The sequence below is a fragment of the Octodon degus genome, unplaced genomic scaffold (genome assembly GCF_000260255.1).
Source record: "Octodon degus isolate 3935 unplaced genomic scaffold, OctDeg1.0 scaffold00039, whole genome shotgun sequence".
In the NCBI taxonomy this organism is placed as follows: domain Eukaryota; kingdom Metazoa; phylum Chordata; class Mammalia; order Rodentia; family Octodontidae; genus Octodon; species Octodon degus.
In genome coordinates, this window is record NW_004524615.1 from 7,388,524 (window position 1) to 7,403,033 (window position 14,510).

Consider the following 14,510-nt stretch of genomic DNA (forward strand, 5'->3'; position numbering starts at 1 on the left):
TCTGTGTTGTTTTCATGGAATCTAGCACGTGCGCACGTGGGAGCCAGCTACCTCTCTGGAGTTTGGCAGCAAAGCAAGGACCTCTGTGGTGCCACCCAAGCTCCCTTTCCCTCCTACACCACATATCTCTATGCCTTGTCCTTGTAGGCTTCCTACCACTCAGTCTCCCTTTTTTCTTTTGCAGCTTGTCCTTTCCTCCGCCTTATATTCTTTCATCCTCCACTATCTGTATCACTATGCACCAGGTAGTATTTTCTGTAGCTCTTACTCCATCCCTGTCTGATCTCTTGAGCTCCTCTGTGAAAGGGTCAGCTTGCCTCCTCCTGCCTCTGGCAGATTTGGCCACCATAGAGTCCACTCAGACTCGTGCCTGCTGAGAGCTGCCTGGCTTATAGCCCTGTGCATGCAGAAAATCGCACACACCTCACCCTTCTTCTGTCCCCTCCATGTGGATGTCACCCAACTGCCTCATAGTCAGCATGTTCAAAAGCCGCACTCCCAGTTTTGCCCTCTAACTTGGTTTTTCTTTCTCCAAGAATGTCCCCATTACCTTTCCAAGTCTCCAAGCTGCAATATTTTCTAGGCATTTCCTTCCACTCAGTTCCTATAGAGTACACAGGACTAGTTTGACTTTACTCTTGAAGAAGTGTTCATGTTTACTCATCACTCTATATTTTCACAGCTACTGCCTAGTTAACAGAGATAATGTCCGTGTCAAGTCTAAGAGGCACCAATCTCTGTCTTGAGGGCTTTATGAAAAGTGTCTCGTTTACCACTCAAAAACCACTTAGCAAATAGATCCCACTGTCACCACATTACGTATGTGCCGGGTAGAGCTCACCATTGTCACAGGACTCTGTATTGTCCCACAGTCAGTAGAGATAAAGCTAGATTTTATAAACCCATTGTGTGCTACTCTTTTAATTTCTGATCCAAAGGTCTGAAATGTCCTTTATGACTTGTTTGACTGAGGTGACTTCTTTCCTGGTTTGATTGAAGCAACTTAGTTCATTCACTCCCTCTGAACTAGTGTTCATTGCTTCTCCAGCTACATCTCAGAGAGATTTCCTGCGGTTCCTAGTAAGGACCGACATCCTGGCCAGATACTACAAGGGGCTTGCTGGCCAGGCCTGACTGCTCCCCAGAACCCGGAGCTCTGCCTCACCGCTGCTGCCCTTCCTCCTGCTTCCGGTCGGCTGGTGAGCTGGATGTGTCCGGTCTCACTCCTATGCCACCTCAGGACAGTGACGAGGCTCACAGAAGCTGTCTACTCTGCCAGCATGATGGGTTAAACTGGCAATTCTAAAGTACTCTAGCTTCCACTAGGTCAGAAACTCATGTCATCTTTCAATCTTCCGTCCCAGAGAATACTACCTAATAAATATTATTCAGGGAAACAGATCTTTTCAGTTTTTTTATCACATGTTTCCAGTACATGATAATTACAGTTATCTTGAGAAGTTTGTACATGACAATAGACAATAATCTTAATGTTTCTATCCTTCCCTTCCCATCCCTCCCTCTCCATTCATGAGCCCCTTCCCATTTGAAAAAATATCTCCCTCCTTTCTGTTACCTATTCTTTATTCATATTTTGGGTTTTTTGTGTAGGAGAAAGCATGTAATATTTAAAGTTGTGTGTGTGATTTATTTTCCTTGACATGATCCTCATATACCTTTATTTATTCACATATGCCTCAAGTTTGTGCTTTTTGATGGCAGAATAGATTTTCCTTTAATAACAATAAAATGTTAATTGTATGATACTGTTATACAATAATTCATATTATCATAGAAAATATGAGCAACTGGGATAAATTAAAAGAAAAAATAAAGAAAAGCGAATGAAAAATTACCAGTTGATCTTCATTGAAACATAACCACATTTTATTACTTATCTTTTGAATTTTTTTGTTGATGTATACCATCTTCCATAAAATTTTTTCATAAATTTTTCAAACTATAATTGATTTAACACTTTGTTCAAAAAGTATTCATCGCACTAAATGGTTAGGATAGATATATAGTTATATTCTCTTAATGAATAGAGGGATTTGTTCTACTAGAGTTTGTAAATAGGATATCATGTCCGCATCTTGTACCGCAAATAACAACTAGGAAGAAGTTATGCAATGTGTTAATTATTGAAATTGTCCTACAAATTTGGTTTGAAACTGTCTCATCGTTATTTGTTTATCAATAAAATTATGGAAAAAATATGTACAGAGTAAGTGTATCCAATGAATAGCACTGAAGCCACCAAGTAACTTCAATAAGGAAAACATGAAGATTGAGTCTTATCTTATGTCGTATGTAAAGTTAAGGCAAGACTGATTGAATATGAAATCTAAAAAGGAAAAAAATCCAGGACAATCAGTACAAGTCTGATCTAGTAGTGAGACCCTGAACACTCTGTAAACCTTCCCCCCCCAAAAGAAGATACATATGTGTTGTTCTGATAAACAACATAAAACCTCTAAATAAAACCTTTCTTCTCATATTTCCTTATATAGATACCAGATAGAATGACCAGTGAGGAGTGCAGACCCTTCCACAGTTTGCAGGCTTAATGATAAGATGTCTCTAAAGTGCACACCAATGAATGGGAATCTCCATTGAATTCCAGCGGATGGAATTAACAGTCCGCCGTTCAGTTTTTGCTAAATTACCAGACCTCAGCTTCTGCTATTGTTGATTGATGTGAGATCCTATAAACTCTGATTTGCGAATGCTCTCTTCAGACAGCCGCACTTCAAACACATGTTTATGAACACGTTCGCATGTATCCAATTATGTTGTATAGCTGTGTCTACATGTTTTCTTATACATATATATACATATATAATTTTATAGATTTAATTTGCAAGTGTGAATTTAGCAATGTATCTCTGCATTAATATCTCTGTATAGATGCTTATGTACTTACGTACAGAAGCACACATGTCATCAGTTAGCGACCCACATATGCCACTTCCCAGGAAGGAGAGAAGACTCTGAAAATACAAGAGTAGAGAAATAGTCACCAAGACATCATGGATTCTCCAAACCATTATTGGGAACCAAGTCTCAGTGATGTTGATATATAACACCTCAATTATGTTCCCTGAAGCTTCAAAGTGTAAGGTTTATGGATTCAAGGACCAAAATAAAACACAGCAGTGACTTTTTAAAAATTCTTTTTTTTTCTTCGTTAAGACTTTACCATTTTATTGATGTGGAGGTCCGCCCCTGGGGGCTGGGTGTATGACCACATGTGTAGCATGTATTTTCCTGCATACAAACAGATGTCTAAAAACTGCAACCATCGAGGTAGATGAAGGCAGTGTTCAGGGTGTCACAGTTTCATGTCCAGCACAAGCATGTGCTTTTCTGCAGTATATCACTAGTTTTGTCAAAGGTGCTCCCTCCTGTGAAGCCTGGGAGGAGAAATGTGCCCACAAGGCTTCTACTGCACTGCCAGAAAGCCCTGAAGACGTGAAGCCAAACTCCAATTTCCTTTTTACATTAAACTTACTTCTACAAATTAATTCAAGTAAGTGCAGACTCATCAAATGTGTTTTCTCCATTCTGAATGAAGTATTTAACCTTTCTTGGAGGGGGTCTCTGTGTGGGGCCTTTTTATTTACATTTACAATATTGCAAACATTGAAGCCTTATTTAGGCTTTAATGAAAGTCATGGTGTTAGAACCACGGGACCTCCCAAAAAACAAGAATAGATCATGAGTCTTTTACAGAAATGGATTTATTCTTCCGGATCTTTAAGCTTTAAAGTGCATGGTCAGCCTAGTGGCTACCACTCAATCTCAAAATCGTGTCCTATAGACGAGTCATCGATCCAACTGAAATGAAAAACTGCACCCTAGATGGAGACCAACCGCTTGTAGATTTGTCAAGACTTTCAGAATGTTTTTCACAGCATGACCCAAAGCTACCAAGAATATCAAGGGGCTTTCGAGAGCTGTCTTCACACACCTAGTAGCTTACTTGATCGTTCTTTGTCTGAGATTAGAAAATAGGAAAGCCTACAAGAATTATGTCTTTCTAAGTTGAAAGATGCACAATCTACAACAAAAATCACTATTAAGTGAAGATAGGGCAGGTGATTTAAGTAGTCCTTCCAGTGGTTATATCAAACTATCGGAGTGTGCATTAACTTGCTGTTTGGACTTAAATTTCCACAGGTATTTCATATAAATTTTTAATATGCAGTAATTTTTCACTTCGCTTATTTACCATTCTGACCTCAGGGCTTGATCTTAAGTAGTACATGTTAGAGTAACCCGAAGCACACAGACTTACGTAATGTCATCCAAAAACTACAAATTCTAACAAACGTCTCTTCAGATCTTTTAAGCTGTGTTTTTTCTTCAGATATTTTACTGTTTCACTTTATGAAATATTAACATGAAATGGAAGACCTCCATGAAAAATGTGCAGTTGCAATATTTAATAAAATACTGTTTCTTGTTACTTAAAATTAATTTCTATCTTTCTGTGTGTCATTCCCAAAGTCCAGACATAAAAGTTATAGATCATAACTTGCAAAGAGAAAGAGAAACACATGTATAAATGTTTCTTCTCATAAACTCTTTCCTCACAAATTGAAGATATTAGCGTTCTCTCTTCTCACACAACTCTTCATTTCACGTTTTGCACCTCAAGCATCTTCCTCATAAGAAGAGGAAAATTCAAAATGTGAAGGACAAATACTACCAAAATAAATTTATTGTAGTTTTTAGATTATGGTTATTAAATTTTGGAGGAAGGGGAAAAAGACAAAAATAAAAGCTAAAAATCTTCTAACCAGTAGTTCAACACTGACCTGCTTTTATAGAATTACCAGCAAATCCAGAGTTCTACTATCCTTCCTTATGAGCCTACATTTAACAATTTGAGATTTGAAATGTGTTTTCCTCCTCTGACTCTGCAAGTTTTATGAATTCAATGGAAGCAAGTCAATGAAAAAATTTATAATACCTTACTTTATGATGTCTTGTAAATGATAGAAAAAATAGACTGAAATTATGAGTGGCGAGCTCATCTCAACACTTACTCCTTGCACACTTATTTTGTGAAAATCTTTTTGGAGCATGATTATGAGTTTACTCACATTGCCTTGTCGTCTAAAATAGAATCAATGCAACCATCAGCCTTAGGAGCCAAGGTAAGTAATAAATTTCCTCTTCTTCAAGGACTTGCCTTACAGGCCATAGGGGAAGGGTATCCCACACATACTTGAAGAACTCATTCAGCAACAAGTACTGGTGTGGAGTTGAGTACAAGGAAACATGGAAAAAATGCGGGGTATTTTAATTCAGCAGGCTTTTACAAAGGAAGCTGCTCAAGCAGGTGAAATACAGGCTGTGTCCTCAAGAATTAATGCAAATGCACTTCTTTTTTCGCTTTTCCTTTTTCCAAAGAGAAGCATGTTCTATCCAGATGACAAATGTAATTGATCGGAAAATTGTATCTGAAGGTCTCATTTTTTAGTAAGTATTCTGCACTCTTGGCAGTTTCAATCATACAATTTGAAATGATCACTATTAGGCTTAATACACTATACAAATATGAATGGCTTACATGCCAAACAGAGAGGGTGTCTAGACGAGGTGGTCCATATGTGCTAATCCCTGCACTCTGGAAGGCAGAGGCAGGAGGAATAAAGTGAGACCTTGGTTTCAAAGGAAAAGGACTGGGGATGTAGCTGAGTGTGAGAATCCTGAGTTCCATGCATCTTGCTTTAAAAAAGAAATTTAAAAATATAGATAGACAGAGAACTCTATATAACATGCATCACGATTCACTCTTTTGCTAAGTGACTTTTCCTATTGAAGATTAGATGATTAAAATTCTTGTATGCCGTGGTGGTTTTGCTTTCACTTGGTTGCCCTTTTTGCCTATACAACTCCTGGTTCCCTGAAAGATAAGAAGCTCTGGAGCCAGACTACAGGAGCATACTCAGTGCTGCTGCCCACTGGCAGGGGAACACAAACCAGCAGCCTCATCTCTGACCTCTTCGCCTGCTCCTTAAATAAAGATTATGAATGTAACTGCTGGCACTCCCGTGCTCAATTACAGCCTGTGTGAAGTCATCAGTCACTTTGGCTAACCTTAGCATCCCCACCACTTTCATTATCATTCTCACCATCAGCTCATCACTATTTTAAACATGGTGCTACAGAAATGAAGAAAATGGTGTGGTAACAAGAAGGAATTGGACAAGAAAATGTCACTATTTTGAAAAATCCGAAGCCAACTGAATCTTTTAGTAACAGAAGAAACCAGTCATGAAAGAACAAGAAAGAAGCGCATTGTTTTTATTTCTTTTTTTAAATGAAGTTGTATTTAATACTTTCATTAAAATATGCTTCTTTGTGGTATTTCTTCTGATGCACATAAAATCATAAGGTTGCCACAAATCTTTCATTTCATAAGTGGAATCATTTTTGTGTATTTTTATAATATTGTTGAGCAAAGATCATTAAATATTTTACAAGCATATCTGAAGTCATATTGTTTCTGGGATTTAAGATCAGTAAAGGATATGGGACAAACCAACATTTTCTTTGTGTTGAAAATGACCACTCTTCCTAGTTTTTAACATTATAGAGACCAAATATCCCATGTAGGTGGTAGGGTCATAAGTTCCTTAAGGGATTTCAGTGGAAGTTTTGACTAGGGACAAAGAATCTTGAGATTCATGCCAAGAACTGCATTTCAAATCCTCAAATCCATCTCTTCCTAGCTGTAAGATCTGAAACCAATCACGGGCTTTCTGTGAAGCCCTTTCTCTGATTGAAATAGAAATGATAAAGCCACCCATTTGTTTTTGATGAAAGAATTAACAGGCATAAACCAGTATATGGACTGCTCTCTCCTTGACAAATCCAAGATGAGATGATCAATTAAAATAAATGTTGCAAGAATTTAAACAGAAGAAAACAAACAAACAAAAATGCCTTCTGGTACCTGGACTGGGAGTCCATATTTCCTAGAAAGTGGAATCTGTCTTTACTGCAGATCTGGAAGCAACTCATTCAGGGTGGTTCTGGTTATGCATGTGTCAGAAGCCACTTTTCAGCCTACTGCCCTCTGTGCCTGTGTGTGTGTGTGTGCATGCGTGTGTGTGTGTGTGTGTGTGTGTGTGTGTATTCTTTAATAGCTTTCATTATTTAAGCGCTATCTCTACTTGGCATTAATTGCATTTCAGCATCCTCTGCAGCCCGTTGGCTTTCTTTGGCCCGGGCAGGGCCTCACCGTGGAGACCTAGAGCGGCAGGCAGTCTGCGAGCTGCCAGGGCGCTTCCTGCCCCTCCTCTCCAGGGCTTCACCTTCCACCTTCGCGGGCGCCCTGTAATTATCCTGTCCGAGGACTTTTCTTCTTTCCATCAGCTTTGACAAGAAGATGGACCCTCCGCCTCAGAAGACGTGTCATTGTTCCCGCAGCTCTAGCCGGACAGGAACTTACTTCGCTGTTAATTGTGAAAAGGCGGCGTGGGGTAAGGAGCTTTGATGAACTAAAATTACGGTTGCGCTATGACGCGAAGGGCCTTTAATTTTGCCATCTGGGTCTAATTGACAGAGAATGACTGAGAATTGTAGCTTGGAGAATTGGTGAACTTTGCATATGGACAATTAGCTAGAGAAAAGAAGGAGCAGGTTTGGAAAATCGCGGGTATCTCCGCACACGCGGGGGCTGCAGTCTTCCAGGCGCACGCACACACACTCGCGCGCAGGCTTCCTCCCCAAGGATGCGTGGCTGGTGCTGAGCAGGAGTCTCAGCTGTGCTCAGGCCTAGAGCTGAGCTCTCAGGCCTAAGTCGAGGTGGCTGCGGCTGCTGGAAGCCACAGACCTCCTCCCGGGGCCTTGGGGCTAACCTGGGGCCTCCCTGCCCTGGACTTCTGTCACACTACAGAGTCACTCTGTTAGGTCCCTGGTAGGAAAGAAATGCGTTGACTGCGCAATTCAGTAGAGTTACATTTTAAGCTAAAGGAAATTGATTCCCACTTTATTTGCTAGATAATATTTTTATTTCCACAAAAACATGAAGGAAAGCTGCATTAAATAAAAATAGATATTTAAAAAATAGTTTGAAGGGAGATTGGGACAAGGGGTAGAAGGAGGAGGGAAGGAGGAGAGGGGACAGGGATGAAAGCAGAGTGAAGATTTGGCACAAACATGTACAATCCCAGCGATGAACGCCCTTGCCGTGTACAACACATGTGTACTGATAAAAATTAAAAAAAAATTAAAAACGTGACTGAAGAATAGGTACAATGACCTCATTTTCACACTACATTTTGACTACCAATTTTAATCTTATAAATGATTTTGATTTTTCTTCAAAATAGAGTTTGAACAAATGCACTCTATTTGAGTTATATATTATGCTATTGTAGAAAAATTTATTTTCAATATAGAATTGTTTCACCACTGAGCCGAGCAGAGCACTTGCATTTCTTAAAATCTGATATACAGGTGAATTTTTTAAAAGCCAAAACAATGTTTATGGTCTTGATGATACCCTTACAAAGTAACATCAGAGGTTCACATCCTTTTCACGGTCATTACGCTTGGAAGTTACACGTGAGACAGTATCCCAGAGATAGATTTTGTCTTATGTGTGAAATTCGATGCCCTGAGTATTGCTATTTTAGATCTGTTGGGACTTTAGAAAATGCCTTCGGGGGAAGGACTTGTGGTCCAGGCATCTCACAGGCTTCTGCTTGGTTTCAGAGCTCTCTGAATCAGCTACCTGGAGCCACGCAGAACACCGGGTCCCGGATCAGAAGGGATGAAGACTCCGATCTCTGCGTGCATTCACCTCTTGACGGCCTTAGAAAGGACACACTAAAGCCATCTGCAGGAACGTGGCTGCACGCCGAGGCCACCGCGTGCGTGAGGCGAATCAGACGCACACGTTTCTGAATCAGTTGGCTTCTCTCATATGAGAAATGCAAACTTGAAGCTATATAATAGGAAAGAGAGAGACAGAACTTTCGCAAAAATAAAAAGGACAAAAAAAATGTATGGGGAGAGGAAGGGAAGGGGGTGAAAACAGGATTGAGTTACATCTGCATGCTAATCCATCTCCAGGATTATAAGTGGTATGCTTTGGAAAAATGTACGTACTAATAAAAAGAAAAATGGAAAAAAAATCCACACACAATCCCAGCCTCCCACTCACAGCTGTGTATGCATAACTGTGGATCAAGTGTATTGAAAGCTTGATTTGTAATTTCTATAAAATTTTAAGTGTTGTTGGAAATATTAGGATTTTTTAAGATGTATTTGGTAGAGGGTCTGCAGGGTCTCACTACACAGATTGGACTCATAGTGGTCTTCCTATTTTCAGCCTCTCCAGCACTGGGAACGCAGGTGTGTGCCACAGCGCCAGTCTCCATGGCCATCTCCGTCACTCCGGGGGTGGGGCCTGCATGGCGCACGGGGATCGAACTCTGATCGCTGCACTCTGCCTAAGCAGGCGTTTTACTCTGCTGAGCTATCTGGCTGGCCCTATTGGGTGGTTTTGCATGCCGCAGATTTTAATGGACTGAGAAAAAGTAGGACCAAAATCCAAGAAGGAAATATATCTGTGTTTCAACTTTAACTTATTTGGAAAAGAGGAAGAGTACAGATAACAGTTTTTAATAATTGTTTAGGAGGAGTCACAGGCTAGAATGAACATGTCTGCATTGGATTTGGCAAAGGTGCTGAGAGCTAAATACAATGTTCATTCTTTCTTCACCTCTTTTGGCATTTTACAGAGATGGTTTATATGTGTTAGTAGAATAAATATTTCCATGATTTGTGTTATACGCTTGAGTTTTCACACAGCTCTTAGGGTGGATTGGCAGTGGCTTTTAGAAGGAAAGGGGGCTTTAAGGGAGATAAGCAATATGCTTTTGCCTGTGTCTGGCCATGCTAATAATTTACATGGCCTGAAAATACCTTCAGAAGGACAAAAGGCCATTTTAATATTTAGAGGTGTCCCGAAAAGCTTACCCAATCTTATTTCCTTCTGATCACTGCAGCGTCTACAGATCAGTCTTCTAGGGCATCGCTGAAACCACACACAGAGACATAAGGAGCAGATGATTTTCCATCCCCCATGGTCAAGCCAGACACTGAGATCACAAGGTTTTTATGTCAGCCATAAGAAGGTACTTAGGATAATGAAAGGGTTGGGAAAAAGATACTGGGCTGACTATGGTGGGCAATCCCAGCCCATTCCAAGACCGTGGACATGAGGACAGTACATGGCCCCCATGCGCTCATGAATGCTGCTCGTCTCTTTTCTATTATGTTTAAGCAGTGCGTTTCTTGAATCAAATGCTGCTCCCCATGTGTCTTCCATACACTACCATTAGCTGGCAATGCGACGTTCCATGCACTGCTATCAGGCTTCTGTTTCTCTCCATGCCTGCCAAAACATCCATTTTAATAACATCCTAAACCAGGCCTTTCCCATGCTTCCTCTTGGATAAGTGTATTCTTGTTCCTGTGCTTTATTAACATTGCCAGAGCTGTCTCCTAGGTAAAAGATTAATTACTTGTCTGTGACTCACAGAAAATGCTGCAGCAACTGAATTACGGAGGGAATATATCAGAGAATCAGTTATTCTTATGTCAGAGCTCAACCTCTTTAGAAGAGAAATGAAGAGACATCTTCAGTGTCCTACCCTGTCTGTGTGTTTGCACAGAACACCTCAAATCTTTCATGGTAGTGAATAGGTAGACAAATACCATCAGTAGTCCAGTAACCAGTGCTAACTTAGTGCTGATGAATGGGGCCTCGCTTCATAGTGTGTCTCTTTGTTGCTCATTAATTAAATTTGGGTTAGCTGTCTTTCTCTGAAACCTCAATAATGGGTGGGTGCTACGGGAAGATCCAAACCTCACTTCTAATTAAAAGTCATAATTGTGATTTGCAGTCCTTAAATCTTGTTTGTCTTTTCCTGAGTCTTATTCCTGAGATAGTGTTTTATTCAACTTTTTAAAGGAAATTCAGAACTCTCGAATGCCATTGTGCAATAAAGACTTGTCAAGAAGTAAATAGAAACTCAGCACTAGCTCATTGTGTATTTGTCTAGTATAAGATGATGATGTGAACTTCACTGATCAATCATCTGAAAATTATAAAAATAAAAATGGAGGGGCCAGGGAGATGGCTCAGTGGAATAAGCGCTCCCTTGGCAAGCACAAGGGCCTGAGTTCAATCCCTGGTTCCGGAAATAAATAAATAAATAAATAAATAAGGGGAGATCGTGAGAACTACTTCAGTTCACGCAGTGTGTGGGAAGAAAGCTATGACAGGCAGCTCACTGAACCCTACCTGGAGCAGGAGCGTAGTGCTCCGTGTCGGACTATTTGGCAAAGGAATGGAAACCGGGAACCTTCTGGCTGGGGCTAGCGTCACAGCACATGTACCAGGTTCCTCATGTGGAGATATACTTCTTCTTTTAAATAACAACTGAGAGTAAGCGTGCAAGTACACACACACACACACACACACACACACACACACGAGTTCTTTAGGCAAAGGTGGCCTGTCTCCTCTTCTAGACAGAATATTATCCATAAAGAAAGAGCCTTTCTTGTGTCCACCACTGCATAACCAAGACCAAAATGAGTGGCAATCAGGGAAGATGGTCATACATTCATTTTGAGAAGAGCTAAGTGATGTGCTGCACAATCATGTCACTTCAGGGTGCACAAGAGGCATGATACCTCACCTGTTATTTCCCTGTTCTTGTTCTTGGCAAACCTTGCTGTAGCAAATGTGAATAGAAGCGAAGGGGGAGGGAGGGGAAATCCTCCAGCAGGTGTGAGAGTACAGCCACACACCTGTGGCACGGGTGAAATGGCAGTGGGTGGGAATCAAAAGATGGCAATGCCATCAGGAGGGAATTATTAATTATTTTTCTCAACTTTCTTGAAAATATCAAAGCACAAATCAGAAATGGTGCTTTTCTTCCTAGGCAGTAATATCAAAATAATTGCCTTGAGTTAAATTTGAGTCAAAGTTTGATTAGAAATCTAAAATGAACACAGGGCTTATAAAGTTGCTTAAAATATATTATTTCTGTTTAAATTCACCTTAATAAAATGCTTTTAAAGCCAGGCAAAATACATAGTCTCTGTGTTTTGGGCGAATTCTCAAATAATTTAGACTAAGCTATGTGATCAATTATTAAATTTATTTACTTAACATCCACCCAGCTGAAGCGGAATTGGATACGAAGAGAACAGCGCTGACTATTCAGAAAGCACTGACCTCACAAACGCGGTTTAAAGTAGAAATTCCCTTTTCTGTAAGAAGATGTTACTTACCATAATAAAGATTTTCTTAAACTCATAATGAACAAGCAGAGGATTTTCTTTCTCTTTGATAAGCATGCGAATAAACACTGGGAACATGAAGAGTTGCTATTTTACACCTAATAGAATGTCCAAATCTCAGCGCGACGGTGGCTGCTGTGGCCAGCCTGTGGCTCCGCAGGCAGCTCACGCGCTGCTGGGGTGTCGCGACTCCGTTCTCGCCCACTCACTGGTCCCGTCCTTTCGTCACAGCCGCGCTTCTCACTGCGTGCAGTCGAGTGCACCCTTGCTCTCCCCCTTAAGCACTGCAGTTCTTTCTGTACGGTTCAAGGCTTTTCTTCCCACTGAAGCTACTGGTATACACCCTTGGGCAACAGAATCTTCTGTAGGGAATGCTTTTCCCTCGATGCTAGTGTCCCATGAATCCCAAAATCACTATCCAATGAAAAACAGGAAGAAAAAAATTTCAAAAATAACTGAACTTCAGGAAGGATCAACATAGGATATGTAAATATTCCATTTCTCAACGATGAAACTTTTTATTACATATTGCAAATATGAACAGCACTAGTAAAATAAAGTTTGATAAAGAAAATAATTAAATGTAATCTTTGAGAATTATAACCATTTTATAGCAATTTAGCAGTTTCTAAAACACCAGCTTAAAATAAAAATTATTTGCTTGTTAATGCTTCCTAGTAAATCTATTAGATTATTTTCTTATTACTAAATTGATATGAACTCAGTACTCAATTTTGAAATGACTCTGAAACTAATTGACATCATGGAAGAACATCTCTCAGGTCAACTCATTCTAACCTATGTCTACAAGGAGTAATTCAACATTTCATTGTCTTTTGGGAAATCCAGGAATCTGTAACCTTACAATTATATAAGTTTATTTCAATGCAACATAGGTCATCATGAATTACTGCTCCCTGAAACTATCACTTACTTCAAAAACTCACCTTTTACTTCTATCCCGCAGGTATTAGCCCTCTGCCACTCCTCTTACGGGAGAGACGCACAAAACTTTGTGGAAAGACAAACAATAAATAGAAATAAAAATGAAGGCTGTTTATAATTATAATGTTAATTAAGTGCATTACGATGCATTATTAATTTATTTACTCTATTATCTGTCACTATTAATCATATCTTTTACTTGAAAAACTTTGTAACTTATATATACCACTTCTTCCACCAAATATAAACAGTACGTACTACACACATGTACTAATAAGATAAAATCAAAAGGGACTTTAAAAATCCAGTCATTCCAATTTTTACAATTAATGAGTTGTAAAAATGTATGTAATTTTTAAAATGCATGTAATTGGGGCCGGGGAGATGGCTCAGTGGAATAAACTCTTCTCTGGCAAGCCCAAAGGCCTGAGTTCAGTCCCCGGTTCCACCCCCCCCCCCGCCCCAAAAAAAGACTGCTAAATAAAATGCATGTGATCAACCTGAGAGAGAAGATGAGTAGATGGGTGGATGGAGGCATGAAGGACGGCTGTGCGTGGCCGCAGAGCCGACGGGCAGCTGCCAGCAATCAGACCACGAGAGAAACCCGGATATATGTGCCGAGCAAAATAAATAGAGATAATAAGATGCAGGGAGATCTTTTTATAATAAGAAGGGGAATAAGGGATGGAGGAAGAGGAAGAAAGCAAGGAAAAGGGGGTAAAAATGAATTGAATAAAAAATGGAAATAAAGGCTTTGCAATTGGTAAGCAGCAAAAACACTGTGGCCAACGCAGCGAGGGGAAGGAGGAGAAGCCAAGCGCGAGCCTGCGGAGGCGCCCTGCACATGCTCAGCTCTCGCCCCCGGGAGTGCGGCCATGCGCTGCAAAAGGAAATGGAGAAATAAAACCAGAAACTGTTTCAAGTTATACAAAAGTTAGCTGTCTAAGATATTAAAATAGTAAACACTTTTATTTTACTGAGAGTCAACAAACCATAATCATTTTAATGTAGACCATCACCAAACGGAGATATCTAGATAGATTAAACCCATTTGACAAAAATTATTTTGAAAGAAATATATTTTTTGTATTTTTTATTTTCCTACTTTAATAATTTTTGCAGCCTTTTTACTGGGTGTGACTATCCACGCTACCTGGGACACATGCCCTACTCTCTAACTTGTGCTGAAATAGTGCTAGCGTAAGAGTAAATGAGCGCTAGCA